General features: G+C 45.8%; 1 protein-coding gene across 1 annotated transcript in view; it reads left to right on the top strand.

Annotated features, from left to right (window-relative positions):
- LOC112218755 (tetraspanin-9) overlaps nt 1-14,933 on the top strand; it is a 289,884-nt gene that overhangs the window by 139,617 nt on the left and 135,334 nt on the right. The gene's annotated exons all lie outside the window — the stretch shown is intronic.

Raw genomic sequence — 14,933 nt, 5'->3', positions numbered from 1 at the left:
GTGCTCCTCTCAAGGTACAACCCAAAATCCGTAATCATGGGCACCCTAATAGATATTATCCTGACCAACTTGCCCTCCAAATAGACCTCTACTGTTTTCAATCAGGATCTCAGCGATCACTGCCTCATTACCTGCATCCGCTATGGGTCCGCGGTCAAACGACCACCCCTCTTCACTGTCAAACCCTCCCTACAACAGTTCTGCGAGCAGGCCTTTCTAATCGACCTGACCCGGGTGTCCTGGAAGGATACTGACCTTATCCCGTCAGTAGAGGATGCCTGGTTGTTCTTTAAAAGTAATTTCCTCACCATCTTAAATAAGCTTTTTAATGTAGTGTACTAACAGTCCTTCATATCTCACATTCGTATTTACAGTCATCTATAGCGCTGCAGTCTGATGTCAATGTGGAGTAAACACACCTAAAGAACAGGTCACTGGCACTGGCAGGGCTACAGTGTTTTATATTAATGTATTCATGTTAACGAGTAGGAGTGGAGGAGTTGGCCCAAGTTGTTTTCTCTCACCAGTGAAGGTCAATGTCTGAAGAGGAACTTGAGGACACGCCTGCATTAAACATACAGTATCTCTGTAGGCAGGTTGTGTCTTAGACACTGTATCTGATTTCTAATGGTGTGTGTAGTTAAAGCCTGCGGTGTGCTGCATGTTGGGAAGTGACTTAGGCTTTATTAGATGCCCGTGTGCTGTGACTTGTCATCCGGCACTACAGCAACAGCTGCAGAATATTTTTACCTGGACAACTTAAGGCAATGAACAGTATCACATCCAGCCGGGTCCTCCAGATCTGCAGGAAAACCACACACTGCATAATGTACATATCCAATGTGTCTCCATCCAGAAAGCCATGTCATTAAAATGGTAAAATCATGCGGGTCTCCTCTCTCTCTCTCTCTCTCTCTCTCTCTCTCTCTCTCTCTCTCTCTCTCTCTCTCTCTCTCTCTCTCTCTCTCTCTCTCTCTCTCTCTCTCTCTCTCTCTCTCTCTCTCTCTCCCTCTCTCTCTCTATCTCGCTCTCATCTATCTAGATTTATAATGGAGGAAGTGTGCCTACGGGTCTCCTCTCTCTCTCTCTCTCTCTCTCTCTCTCTCTCTCCCTCTCTCTCTCTCTCATCTAGATTTATAATGGCGGAAGTGTGCCTGTCTGCATCAGAATCACAGGCTTGGTTTAAACTATCAAAGACACCCTGAGTGCGTCTCGGAAATTCTTCAAACATGGTTAATTTTTCAAGATGCGAGATCATGGTTTTTACACATGGGGTGTAGATATTATAATCCTAAGCCATGGGCGCTCTGGGGGAAGCTACTTAATGGCCCTAAATCATTTTGAGAGAGATCTTGTGCTCCTGAGAGTGATTTAAATTTGATGACAGAGTGGCAGACTGGGTTTGCATGCCTATCCCCACCTGCCACTTTCCTCTGAAGTTTTGGAGAGCTGTTGTACCCAATCTCACTCAAAGCACTCCGCCAAGAGAATATGTTAATTTGCCCCTTATTATTTACCTATAGCTGTGTGTAATGTATATATGGATGTATTTAAAACATTAATACGTAATGTACTTTCCCACCGTCCCATGTATTGGGAAACGATAAAGAGGTTTTATTCAAATCATCTACAGGCAATTGTATTTCAATATATTTCACTGCTAAACTCTTGCTTGCTTGGAGTGCAAGAAGAAGTCCATTTAGAATCAACAATGCTCAGAGGGCTGTGTGAAATTGGGAGCCTTCAGCACAGTACGTATTAGTGTAATAACAGAAGTAGCCTGAGCTAATTTAAACTTAAGCCCTCAAGAGAATTTCCTCCTTCTGCAGACTTTAATTAAGAACATCTGTCAGGGCCATGCACAATATGTTCATATACACTGCCTATTAGCAGGACAGAGTTGTTTTTGTGAGGGAAATGAATAAATGTGGGTAATTGATTATTCCATAATTTGGTTAGTTTAATATCAGATGTTAACCGTGGACTCTGTTCAATATTCATATCACTGTCTAACAGGAGTGTAAAATAAAAAACTCAGTTTTCTGTATCGGCTCTTTATTTACCTTCTGGAAATCCACAGGGAGGCTGCAGGAGTGAAAGTGTGAGAGAAAGTGTGAGGTAAATGTTTTGTGTTGACAGATTAGGGCAATGCTCTTTGGTATTCAGCAGGTTTGGATGGTGATGGCGTTCATCCCGAAGTTGTTCCACACCAAAGAGCTACAGTGGTAACCTCACACGGAGACATCTGCTGCTGGGATCTCTGTGGATCCGCAGAGGCAGCGAGGTGAAGAGGCTAGTTTTTACCCATAAGTGCGCGTTGCATAAAACATGCATCCGTTAAATATTTTTTTCTTTCACTTTACAGTGTAATCAACTAGTTTCTTTGGCCTGGTGTTTCACTTTGGTATGGAGTTTGAAGCCACCAGGGAATTTCATGTACAGGTACTTTCTGAATGAGGGCACTTTGTCAGATGAAGCACTTCATTGAGTGAATCTCCGGTTGTGCTTGGGAGCCTTCTACAGCCTCATACAGTATTTCCTGTGACTGGGTTCATCTCCATGGCAGGTTTATTAGCAGCAGTTGTGAATTCATATCAATAGTGGAGCATGTCCCTGTCAGAGAGGGGGGGCTGGCCTCTTCCTTGGTCCAGCCCCATAATCCCCTATTACAGGGATCATCAACTGGCGGCCTGTGTCCGATTCTATTTGCCCCCCCAAATAAAACACTGTAAAATCACTAGGAATTGTCACGTATACTCCCTCTCCGGCCTCTAGGTCATCAGCCTGCTGATTATCCCGCACACCTGTCAACATCGTCTTGCGCACCTTCACCTCATGACACTCACCTGGACTCCATCACCTCCTTGATTATCTTCCTTATATCTGTCACTCCCCTTGGTCCTTTCCTGAGGTGTTATTGTTTCTGTTTCATGTCTGTGTGTTGTTCGAGGTTCTTGTTTTGTATTATGTTCCATTTATTTTATTAAAACACTCACTCCCTGAAGTTGCTTCTCGACTCTCAGCGCACATGGTTACAGGAATTCACCTCAAAATTATTTTAATGTAGGAAATCTATTCCCAAACATTTCCACTGGTAAATAGAAAGACATACTGTATGTGATTGTGTACCAATGTAATCAAGGTTTGAAATGATTATGTTTTTGTCAAATACAATATCTGTTTGTGCTTCTTGCGTCAATTTACTGAGTACAAATGATCTAGTTGATGAACCCTGCCCTACTGGGTGACTTCTCTAATGCTTATCCAAATAGAACTTATCTGGGGAGCTGTGACATGGTTACTGCTTACTGCTGATCTGGTCTCTTGGCTGCCCTGTGTTTGTCTGTCCATGGGTGCACGGCCAGGACAGTGTGGCTGCTCAGATTGACCCAGGGCCATATTGGCCAAGGTTGAACCAGCTCCCAGTACACAAACACACAACCACATGCACATGCACACATACACAGTTCACAGTACACAGGCTGCTGACAGAGGGCCATATCGAGGGGAGTTGCTGCCCAGCTCGTGGGTCTGAGAGCCTGGGCACTTCTAGGGGAACTTCTCTGTTTGCTTGTAGCAGTCACGCATCAGTGCCAGTGGGCTGGTTGGAGTGGACAGGAAGAAGGCTCTTTAGATTCTTCATATAGATAGAGCTGTCTGGGCCTGCCGGGTCCCCCTCTATGATCAGTATGGCGCTCATCCCTTGGGGTAGTACTCTATGTGAGCATGCATGTGGTATTTTATTATCCGATGATATGCTAATAGTATGGCGTTGTGAGACATTTGACATAGGATAGTAAATCATAGCAGCCAACAACAGGGTCTTGAGGAATGACATTATATGTGGTGTGGAGCAGGAGCACAATGGGAAATGTCCTCAGCCATCTAGCTGCTGTGTCTATCCTCTCTGAACAGAACAAATAGATGGACGCATGTTCCCTCCATGTTCCCGCATCCCTCACTCTTTCGACACAGTGGCGTGTCGACACCCCTTCCTTTGTTTGCATTGCAGGCGACAGCCCCTGAAATATCGTTGTGATTCACCTGACCTTTCGGCGCTGTGTCCTGTATCCTGTAGATACTACCCTGTTCCGCCTGGTCTTATTGACTAACTCTCATTTATAGGACACTCTCCACAAACTGCTCCACACATGGTGTCACCAGCTGTTTCCCACTGTAGGAGTTCCATATTAAACCAAGGTGTCCTCTCAGCAAGCTGACCCCTTCCTCCTGAACCATTGACAGACAGAGATCCGAACACTACAGATCAATGGGATTTGCCATAGACTCCATAGTCTGAGCCTTAGTGGAAACCACAGAGGGATCTTTAGGGCTCCTTGTCTTCTCTTCCACCAGGTTAATAAAGGATCTGACCGAGGTCAGAACCCCTTTCTCTCTCTGTCTCGCTCTCTCTCTTCCATTTCTAACGTTCCTCTCTCTATCTTTCCCACTCCATCTCTCTCTATAGCGTCCTAGCCTGTGCCCAGGATGGTGTATGTATTTCTATCCCTGTCCCATGCCGTGTCCTGTAACTTGTTTCCCTGAAAAACAGAGGAGATTTAAATATGTGTCGGATTGCCTGAGCGACGCCATAGGAAATCTGCTTCACAGAGGGCTCCATCTGCGGGCGAGCCCAGACTGACTGCTGATATAAACACTTACCTCCAGAGCCCTAAATAGTCTTTGGTTGTGGCTGTACAGCATCCACAGGTTCTTAGGAAACAGGAATGAAACAGGGATGAAAGTATGTGCCCAGAGAGACGATTACGTTACAGATGGTTCCATGCGGTGAGGCCAGGGGGGCGTAGACCACATCCCCTTTTATCCGTCTCTCTGTTCCCTACCGGACGAAAATAAAAGCCCCCCGGATCACTCGCCTTTTCTCCTACTAGTCTAGGGCCAGTAACTTAACCCACTGTCACTAACTATAGAAGTGGAAGTGTTTTTTTTCCGTCGTTCATTTCCGGAGTGTGTTTTATTAGATTTGTGTAAGTGTGCCGACGGATAGGCATCCATCATGGCAAGTGTAACTGATAATGACCTTTTAAAAAGAGATCCCTGTCTCTTAAAGCTAAAACAAATCCCAGATTGTAGCTTTAAAGCTTTGCATCTCACATCGATGTTGCAGGCAACCTTCTGCAGTGTGCACTGGCTGTGTGTAGGGACTCATGTAGCTTTGCTTGGTTGATGGCTTCAAATATCCTTGGTCGCCAGTTTCTGCAAGACAATGGATTCAAGGCATTACAGAGAGGAGGCAGAGGGTAGGAAACCCACAACTTTCAACATTTATCACAGACAGTAGCTCTCAGGGATGCATTTGTCAAGCAGTGTGTGCATTGTTCACCTGAAAATGCCATTTAATTCAAAGGCATATACTGCTTTGCTTTGTTTTGTTCCATTTTTCCTGCACAAAAGGGCTATTTAATATAATAATGTGTGGGCTTGCGAGTGTGTACGTCCGAGTGTGTACGTCCATGCGTATGTGCACATCTGTGCATGTGTGTTTCTCGTGAACCTTTGAGTTATCCACAGTATGCTAAATGAAATCACAAATCTTCAGAATCTAAGAGTTGAATCTAGCTCATGTTGAGGACGAATGGATGGTTTCCACACACTGTTCGAAGGCTTACAGTGAACTTTAAATGACCTTACAGCCAATAAATTGATGACCGGGGCCTGACTTCAACACTCGACTGATTTCCCCCTGAACTGAATAAGATTCATATTGCTGACGTTCCATTCTTCCATATACTGTTATGGGCCTTTTAAATATTACATTAACTCGTCCACTGTCCGGAGGACTTAGCTGTCCTACTCCTTTGATCAATATAATAATCATGAATCCCTGTCACAAACCATATCTCTTTTGTGTATCCTTGAATTCATGTGAGCTACAGTACAACTCCAGGCATCATATACTATAGTATGTAACATTGCAAACATGTTATTGAATGCCAATTGTCTTATTTTGTTACAGGCTGATATCTTTGGTAGCATATGTTGTATTTCAGGAGAGAAAAGGGGGGTCTTGGCTTCTCGGTGTGAGAGGTCTGTGTGATGGATCTGCCTGCAGGTCTACTGTTTAGACTGGGGGACCTGGCTTCTCTATCTGTGTGAGGTCTGTGTGATGGATCTTCCTGCAGGTCTACTGTTTAGACTGGGGGACTTGGCTTCTCTATCTGTGAGAGGTCTGTGTGATGGATCTGCCTGCAGGTCTACTGTTTAGACTGGAGGACTGGGCTTCTCTATCTGTGAGAGGTCTGTGTGATGGTTCTGCCTGCAGGTGTACTGTTTAGACTGGGGGACCTGGCTTCTCTATCTGTGTGAGGTCTGTGTGATGGATCTTCCTGCAGGTCTACTGTTTAGACTGGGGGACCTGGCTTCTCTATCTGTGTGAGGTCTGTGTGATGGATCTGCCTGCAGGTCTACTGTTTAGACTGGGGGACCTGGCTTCTCTATCTGTGTGAGGTCTGTGTGATGGATCTTCCTGCAGGTCTACTGTTTAGACTTTGGGACTTGGCTTCTCTATCTGTGAGAGGTCTGTGTGATGGATCTGCCTGCAGGTCTACTGTTTAGACTGGGGGACCTGGCTTCTCTATCTGTGAGAGGTCTGTGTGATGGATCTGCCTGCAGGTCTACTGTTTAGACTGGGGGACTTGGCTTCTTTATCTGTGTGAGGTCTGTGTGATGGATCTGCCTGCAGGTCTACTGTTTAGACTGGGGGACCTGGCTTCTCTATCTGTGAGAGGTCTGTGTGATGGATCTGCCTGCAGGTCTTCTGTTTAGACTGGGGGACCTGGCTTCTCTATCTGTGAGAGGTCCGTGTGATGGATCTGCCTGCAGGTCTACTGTTTAGACTGGGGGTCCTGGCTTCTCTATCTGTGTGAGGTCTGTGTGCTCTGTCATCTCTATAGCTTCCTCACTCTCTGGTTGACAAGAGTGCACAAATATGTGTCTTCTCCTACAGTCGAAATATGAGAGATGTCACGTGGGAGTTTTCCACTGTTTTCCACTGTTTTCCACCTGTGTGTATCACGGTTGAGTGTTTTTGTGAAAATGCGTGTGAAATTCACTTTAACACTGCCATCTTTTTTTAAACAACCACAAACAAACTTCTCTCACGAGTAGCAACTCTTAACATTATTTCTAATGTCTGATGCTTAACAACACAACCATACATGTACACTGATTTCCTGGGAGCTCACCCCTACTGTCACACACTAAAAATCAAATCAAATCAAATGTTATTTGTCACATGCACCGAATACAACAGGTGTAGACCTTGCCGTGAAATGCTTACTTACAAGCCATTAACCAACAATGCAGATCAATAAATAGAGTTAAGAAAATATTTACTAATTAAACTAAAGTTTTAAAAAAAATCATAATAATAATCAAAAAGTAACACAAGAAAATGTCATATCAATAATGAGGCTATTTATAGAGGGTACCAGTACCAAGTCAATGTGCGGGGGTACAGGTTAGTTGAGGTCATTTTTAAAGTGACTATGCATAGATAAACAGCGAGTAGCAGTCAGTAAGTCCAGGATCCAGTTGCAGAGAGAGGTGTTTAGTCCCCAGGTTCTTAGCTTATTGATGAGTTTTGTGAGCACTATGGTATTGAATGTGGAGCTGTAGTCAATGAACAGTATTCTCACATAAGTGTTCCTTTTGTTCAGGTTGGAAAGGGCAGTGTTGCGCAATTGAGATTGCGTCATCTGTGGATCTGTTGGGGCGGTATGCAAATTGGAGTGGGTCTAGGGTTTCCGGCATGATGGTATTGACGTGAACCATGACTAGCCTTTCAAAGCACTTCATGGCTGCTGACGTGAGTGCTACGGGGAGGTAATCATTTAGGCAGTTTACCTTTGCTTTCTTGGGCATAGGGACAATGGTTGTCTCTTTGAAACATGTAGGTATTACAGACTCGGTCTGTAATACCTACATGTTGAAAATGTCAGTGAAGACACTTACCAGTTGGTCCACGCATGCTTTGAGTACACGTCCTGGTAATCCGTCTGGCCTCGCGTCTTTGTGAATGTTGACCTGTTTAAAGGTCTTGCTCAGAGTGCGTGATCACACAGTCGTCCAGAACAGTTGGTACTCTCATGCATGCTTCAGTGTTGCTTGCCTCGAAGCAGGAATAAAAGGCATGTAGCTCTCGTCTGGTAGGCTCGCGTCACTGGACAGCTCGGGGCTGGGTTTCTCTTTGTAGTCCGTAATAGTTTTCGAGCCCTGCCACATCCGACTGGTGTCAGAGCCGGTGTAGTAGGATTCAATCTTAGTCCTATATAGACGCTTTGCCTGTATGATGGTTCATCTGAGGGAATAGTTGGATTTCTTATAAGGGTCCGGATTAGTGTCAAACTTTTTATGTCACATGCGCCGAATACAACAAGTGTAGATTTTTCCATGAAATGCTTACTTACAAGCGCTTAAACAACAATGCAGTTCAACAGTGGGAAAGGGCAGCTCTTGCCTTTAACTCGGTGCGGATGTTGCCTATGATCCTCTAGTTGGGTCTGCTGAGGAAAGGAGCATCATGAATCCCTATTTAGTTACACTCTCCAGACACCTTTATCGACTTTATTGTTTTAAGTCATCGGGGATGGACTTACAATGTCTGCTGTCGTCTCATTGCCCAATTACATGGGCAGACTTTATCATAAAAGGCCAAGACAGAATCCTAAATATCAGATTGGATTGACGTCTGTCTGTCAATTAAACTGGGCCAGGCAGAATAGAGCTTGTTAGCATTCTGACAAGGATGGACAGGACAGTATTATTATTATACATATTTCTATGTATAATAACCTTTAGCCAACCGGAATGATTGTCAGGGGGGTACCAGACACACGGGAGACTGACTGGTGTCTGACAAATTAGGGATGACCCCCTCTTGTTTGTTCTGTTTGGCCCCTGGTGACATTTGAGTTCCTGGAAGTGTGTGGTCCATTTAAGCTGTTTTATCACCTGACATGTCCTCCATGTTGTCCTTCATGTTGTCCTCCATGAACAAAGCAACAGCTTCAGCCCCAGTGTGTATATAGTGAATAGAATAACCAAGGGGAATGAGAGCTGAGATAGTGTGGGCGAACAGGCCGTTTATCATCCTATTCCACTCACGCTCAGTCTTCCATGAGACTTTCACACTGGAGATGATCTACTATCACATGTCACATAGGACACACATACATAGGACACACATACATAGGGCACACATACAGTATGTGGTAAGCTATAGGGTAAAGTTCTCTTTTCCAGGAACCGAAAAGACAGGTTTTAATGAATGTTGAAGAGCTGACCTCTATTTTCATAGATCAGTTGGTATCCCCTTTCTGCCTGCTGTGAATCCTGGGGTTTAGGAGATTGCTTTGGATTTTCCCCCTCGCATTCAGTTAACATATGCAGTAGAAAGCAAAGCAGTGATTTTCCAGCAAGGCTTTAGAATGGTCTCCCTGCTCCTGCTTGTAAATCACTCTAGTCCAGGGGTGGGCAAACTTTTTCTCCTAAAATACTGTAGGCAGTTGAGAGAGTTCATCAAGGGTCACAGAGTGAGCAAAGCTGTATGAGTTTGAGCCTGAAACCGTGTTAAATGTCTAAACGGTATTATGACTGTAGATGTACCGGACATCATTTCAATTCAATAAGCACCTTCAAAATGGATTCATGACTGCCTTTAAATATCCAAACTACACTGAAAAATATATATATAATATATTTAAACGCAACATGTAAAATGTTGGTCCCATGTTTCATGAGCTGAAATAACAATCCCAGACATTTTCCATAGCACAAAAAGCATATTTCTCTCAAATTTTGTTCACAAATTCTTCACTGACGAGTCGCGGTTTTGGTCGGTTTCGCGTTTATCGTTGAAGGAATGAGCGTTACACTGAGGCCTGTACTCTGAAGTGGAATCGATTTGGAGGTGGAGGGTCCGTCATGGTCTGGGGCGGTGTGTCACAGCATCATCGTACTGAGCTTGTTGTCATTGCAGGCATTCTCAACACTGTGCGTTACAGGGAAGACATCCTCCTCCCTCATGTGGTACCCTTCCAGCAGGCTCATCCTGACATGACCCTCCAGCACGACAATGCCACCAGCCATACTGCTCATTCTGTGTGTGATTTCCTGCAAGACAGGAATGTCAGTGTTCTGCAATGGCCAGTGAAGAGCCCGGATCTCAATCCCATTGAGCATGTCTGGGACCTGTTGGATCGGAGAGTGAGGGCTAGGGCCATTTCCCCCAGAAATATTCGGGAACTTGCAGGTGGCTTGGTGGAAGAGTAGGGTAACATATCACAGCAAGAACTGCCAAATCTGGTGCAGTCCATGAGGAGGAGATGCATTTCAGTACTTAATGCAGCTAGTGGCCACACCAGATACTGACTGTTACTTTTGATTTTGATCCCCCCCCTTTGTTAAGGGACACATTATTCCATTTCTGTTAGTCACATGTCTGTGGAACTTGTTCAGTTTATGTCTCAGTTGTGGAATCTTGTTATGTTCATACAAATATTTACACATGTTAAGTTTGCTGAAATAAACGCAGTTGACAGTGAGAGGACGTTTCTTTTTTTGCTGAGTTTGTGAACTGTAACTCAGTTCCTGGAAGGGTACCACATCTTTGAAATGGTTATATTTTTGTTCATTGAAAACAAAATAAAGCTATTGTTTGATGTTTTTTGGCTTGTGATCGATCACACATCTAATTTCTTCATGTGAAAATGGTTTGGGATTCCATTAAGAGCAGTTGCCCGAGTCGTAATCCTACAGATGTATATTTTCTTTATAATTTCTTCCAATAGTTTTAAGGAGAATCAATCCACCTAAGACAACTTTGCACTATTGGTCTAATTATTGAAGTGCTTCTTAAACACAGGAGGCTGCTGAGGGGAGGACGGCTCATAATAATGGCTGGAACTGTAACGGCTTCTTCTGTGGACGAAGGAGAGGACCAAAGCGCAGTGTGGTTAGTGTTCAACATGTTTAATATAGACAATAAACGAGAACACTACAAAATGTGAAAACCGAAACAGTCCTATCTGATGCATAGACACAAAGACAGAACCCAACACAAAACAGGCTACCTAAATATGGTTCCCAATCAGAGACAATGACAAACACCTGCCTCTGATTGAGAACCATATCAGGCCAAACAACAAACCCAACATAGAAACACAAAACATAGAATGCCCACTCAGCTCACGTCCTGACCAACACTAAAACAAAGAAAACACAAAAGAACTATGGTCAGAGCGTGACAGTACCCCCCACCCCCCCCCCAGATGCGGACTCCGGCCGCAAAACCTGAACCCATAGGGGAGGGTTTGGGTGGGCATCTGTCCGCAGTGGCGGCTCTGGCGCAGGACTTGGACCCCACTCCACCATAGTCTTTGTCCGCTTTAGTGTCCTCCTAGGAACGGCGACCCTCGCCACTGACCTTGGACTGACAACCCTACTAAAGGGCCCCACTGGACTAAACAAAGTCCTCCGGACCGAGGGGTTGCTCAGGACCGAGGGGTAGCTCAGGACCGAGGGGTAGCTCAGGCTGGTTGACTGCTCTGGCAGCTCCTGGCTGACTGGTGGCTCTGGCGGATCCTGGCTGACTGGCGGCTCTGGCGGATCCTGGCTGAATGGCGGCTCTGGCGGATCCTGGCTGAATGGCGGCTCTGGCGGTTCGCGGGAGATTCTGGCAGCTCTGGACAGGCGGGAGACTCTGGCAGCTCTGGACAGGCGGGAGACTCTGGCAGCTCTGGACAGGCGGGAGACTCTGGCAGCTCTGGACAGGCGGGAGACTCGCAGCTCTGGACAGGCGGGAGACTCTAGCAGCTCTGGACAGACGAGGCGCACTATAGGCCTGGTGCGTGGTGCCGGCACTGGTGGTACTGGGCCGAGGACACGCACCTCAGGGCGAGTGCGGGAAGGAGGAACAGGGAGTACTGGGCTCTGGACACGCACAGGAAGCCTGGTGCGGGGTGCCGGCACTGGTGGTACTGGGCCGAGGACACACACCTCAGGGCGAGTGCGGGGAGCAGGAACAGAACACCCGGGTTGTGAAGGTACTCTGGAGACCTGGTGTGTATAGCCGGCATCAATTGTTCCGGAGCTTTAACACGTTTCAGGATGAGTACTAGGAACTGACACGTGGCATCAGACAGCTAACACGCTCCTCAGGGTGAATGCCATGCATACTATGCCAAACCAACAGCTCTCTCTCCTCACTCTCCTCCAATTTTATCAACAACTCCTCGAATGTCTCATAATCTCCCCTCCATTCACTCTCCTCCAATTTGTCCAATAACTCCTCCACACTCTCAGACACACACCTCAACTTTGCCGACTGCTCTGATTCCATCCTTGGCTCCTCACGGTAAACAGGGGGAGTTGGCTCAGGTCTGACTCCTGACTCTGACACACTCTCCCTGTGCCTCCCCCAAAACATTTTTGGGGCCGTCTCTCGCGCTTCCATCCGCGCCGCCGTGCTGCCTCCTCATACCAGCGCCTCTCCGCCTTCGCTGCCTCCAGCTGTTCTTTGGGACGGCGATAATCTCCTGGCTGTGCCCAGGGTCCCATCCCATCTAGGATCTCCTCCCAAGTCCATTTCTCTAAATAGTGCTGCCTCTCCTGCTGCTGCTGCTGCTGCCTCTCCTGCTGCTGCCTGTAACCACGCCACTTGGTCCTATTGTGGTGGGTGGTTCTGTAACGGCTTTATTCTGTGGACGAAGGAGAGGACCAAAGCGCAGCGTGGTTAGTGTTCAATATGTTTAATATCGACGATAAAACGAGAACACTACAAAATACAAAACAACAAATGTGAAAACCGAAACAGTCCTATCTGGTGCATAGACACAAAGACAGAAGACAACCACCCACAAAACCCAACACAAAACAGGCTACCTAAATGTGGTTCCCAATCAGAGACAATGACAAACACCTGCCTCTGATTGAGAACCATATCAGGCCAAACAACAAACCCAACATAGAAACACAAAACATAGAATGCCCACTCAGCTCACGTCCTGACCAACACTAAAACAAAGAAAACACAAAAGAACTATGGTCAGAACGTGACAGGAACCAGCAAATGGAATGTCATCAAACACATAGAAACCATGTTTTTGATGTATTTGATACCATTCCACTTATTCCGCTCCAGTCATTAACATGAGCCCGTTCTCCCCAATTATTAAGGTGCCACCAACCTCCTGTGTAAATAAATAAGAACTAGCCCGCCACCCCCTACTGTTTCTGTTGTGCTGGCCGTGGTGCAATGTTGGATAGACTACATAAGCTTTAGTTCAATAGAGCTCCACACAGATATGCCAGAACAAACACTGTCCATTTAATATTTACATTTCTACTTGTATTTTGTTGTTATACTCTTTCAGGCCATGATAGAAAAGCAGCAGTGTCTTGGTTAGAAGAGCCCTGAAATGGAGGATTCAAAGATGAATTCCTACTGAACACGAAGCTCGCCTTCCAGTATGCCTTTTTAGGAGCTGCCAGGTTTATTCAGCATCAGAGGGAAAGTTAGAATGAAGAATCCCTGTCCAACCCTGCTCTGCTGTACCACATCTATACACTGTATCTCCACTGCTCCTTTGCCCACTCCTCTGACTCTATGCTATAGACCTTGTCTCTCCAGAGTTTCTCTGAGTCTCTGAGTAACCTCTTGTTGCCTAATAAAGGACTTCAGAGCCCCATGCCTCTCTGTTCTCTTCTGTTGAGTGGATGGCGATGAGCTGAGCTGGGCTTGGCTCAGGAGGGAGTGAGAGGAGGAACGTGCCCTTGTGTCTGGTCAAGGCATCAGCAGCACATGCAAGCTAAGAGGCCCAAGCAACACAAACATTGGCACAGACACATGCATACACACACACACGCACACACGCACACACGCACTATACATACACATGGATTTAGTACTGTAGATATGTGATAGTGGTGGAGTAGGGGCCTGAGGGCACACATTGTCTTGTGAAATCTGTGAATGTATTGTAATGTTTTAAAATTGTATAAACTGCCTTAATTTTGCTGGACCCCAGGAAGAGTAGCGGCTGCTTTGTCAGCAGCTAATGGGGATCCATAATAAATACAAATACCAATAGCCCTCTGATGAATGCATGTCCTCCTCTGAGGTGGCGGCTACTGACACACAACGTATTGAATTAAGAGTTAAGGTCCTGACGGGCTGTGATCAGACGACCCACGGGAGCTGAGCCAATGCTTCTTCAGCTCTCCATGGCACCACCAGGGACAGAGTATTCTGGGTCAAATATCCCCTGTTCTATCTGTGTGGGACTGCTTTCATAATTCTCATCCCACACCAGGATGACGTGAACAGCGACGCTGACATTGCCATTTTTTACAAGAAAGATGTGGTAGTACTGGGAGCAATTGGAAGTTTGCCAGTTCCATACCTTTTAATACTACTTAATTATAATTATAGACCTGTGTCATTTTAAGTATGGTATTGCTCATTTAAAAAATACATATGTTAATGGTTTAACGGTTTGTGATCTGGAGGAACACTTCCATTGTTCCTGGCTGATTAAGACTAGTATAATGTGATTTTGTCTCGTGTTGTCTTCCAACCACTACCACCAAGCTCCAGGATGTCAGACTTGTTAGAGCCGTGTATACTCTGTAGAAACACAAGATACATGGATCCGTGTATCTCTGTGTATACAGGGCATTACTGGGTTTACTTTAAGACCATTCAGTTGGAACTCTGCTCCATCCGTCTCTGAGCTGCAGCCATCACGAGCACTCAACCTCACCTTGCTGACAGAGAGAGGGACCGTTACCACAGCACTGCAGTACAGAGTAAAGATTAGGCTGTTTTCACAAACCCAACCCAGTGAAAGGGCTATGTGAGTGGTTGGACAGATAATGGTATTGCTGTTGTTTGTACGGTAGCTCTCTGAAGG

This window comes from Oncorhynchus tshawytscha, linkage group LG19, assembly GCF_018296145.1.
Source record: "Oncorhynchus tshawytscha isolate Ot180627B linkage group LG19, Otsh_v2.0, whole genome shotgun sequence".
In the NCBI taxonomy this organism is placed as follows: Eukaryota; Metazoa; Chordata; class Actinopteri; order Salmoniformes; family Salmonidae; genus Oncorhynchus; species Oncorhynchus tshawytscha.
The sequence above is the reverse complement of the archived record's forward strand: the minus strand, read 5'-3'. Positions and strand labels throughout refer to the sequence as shown.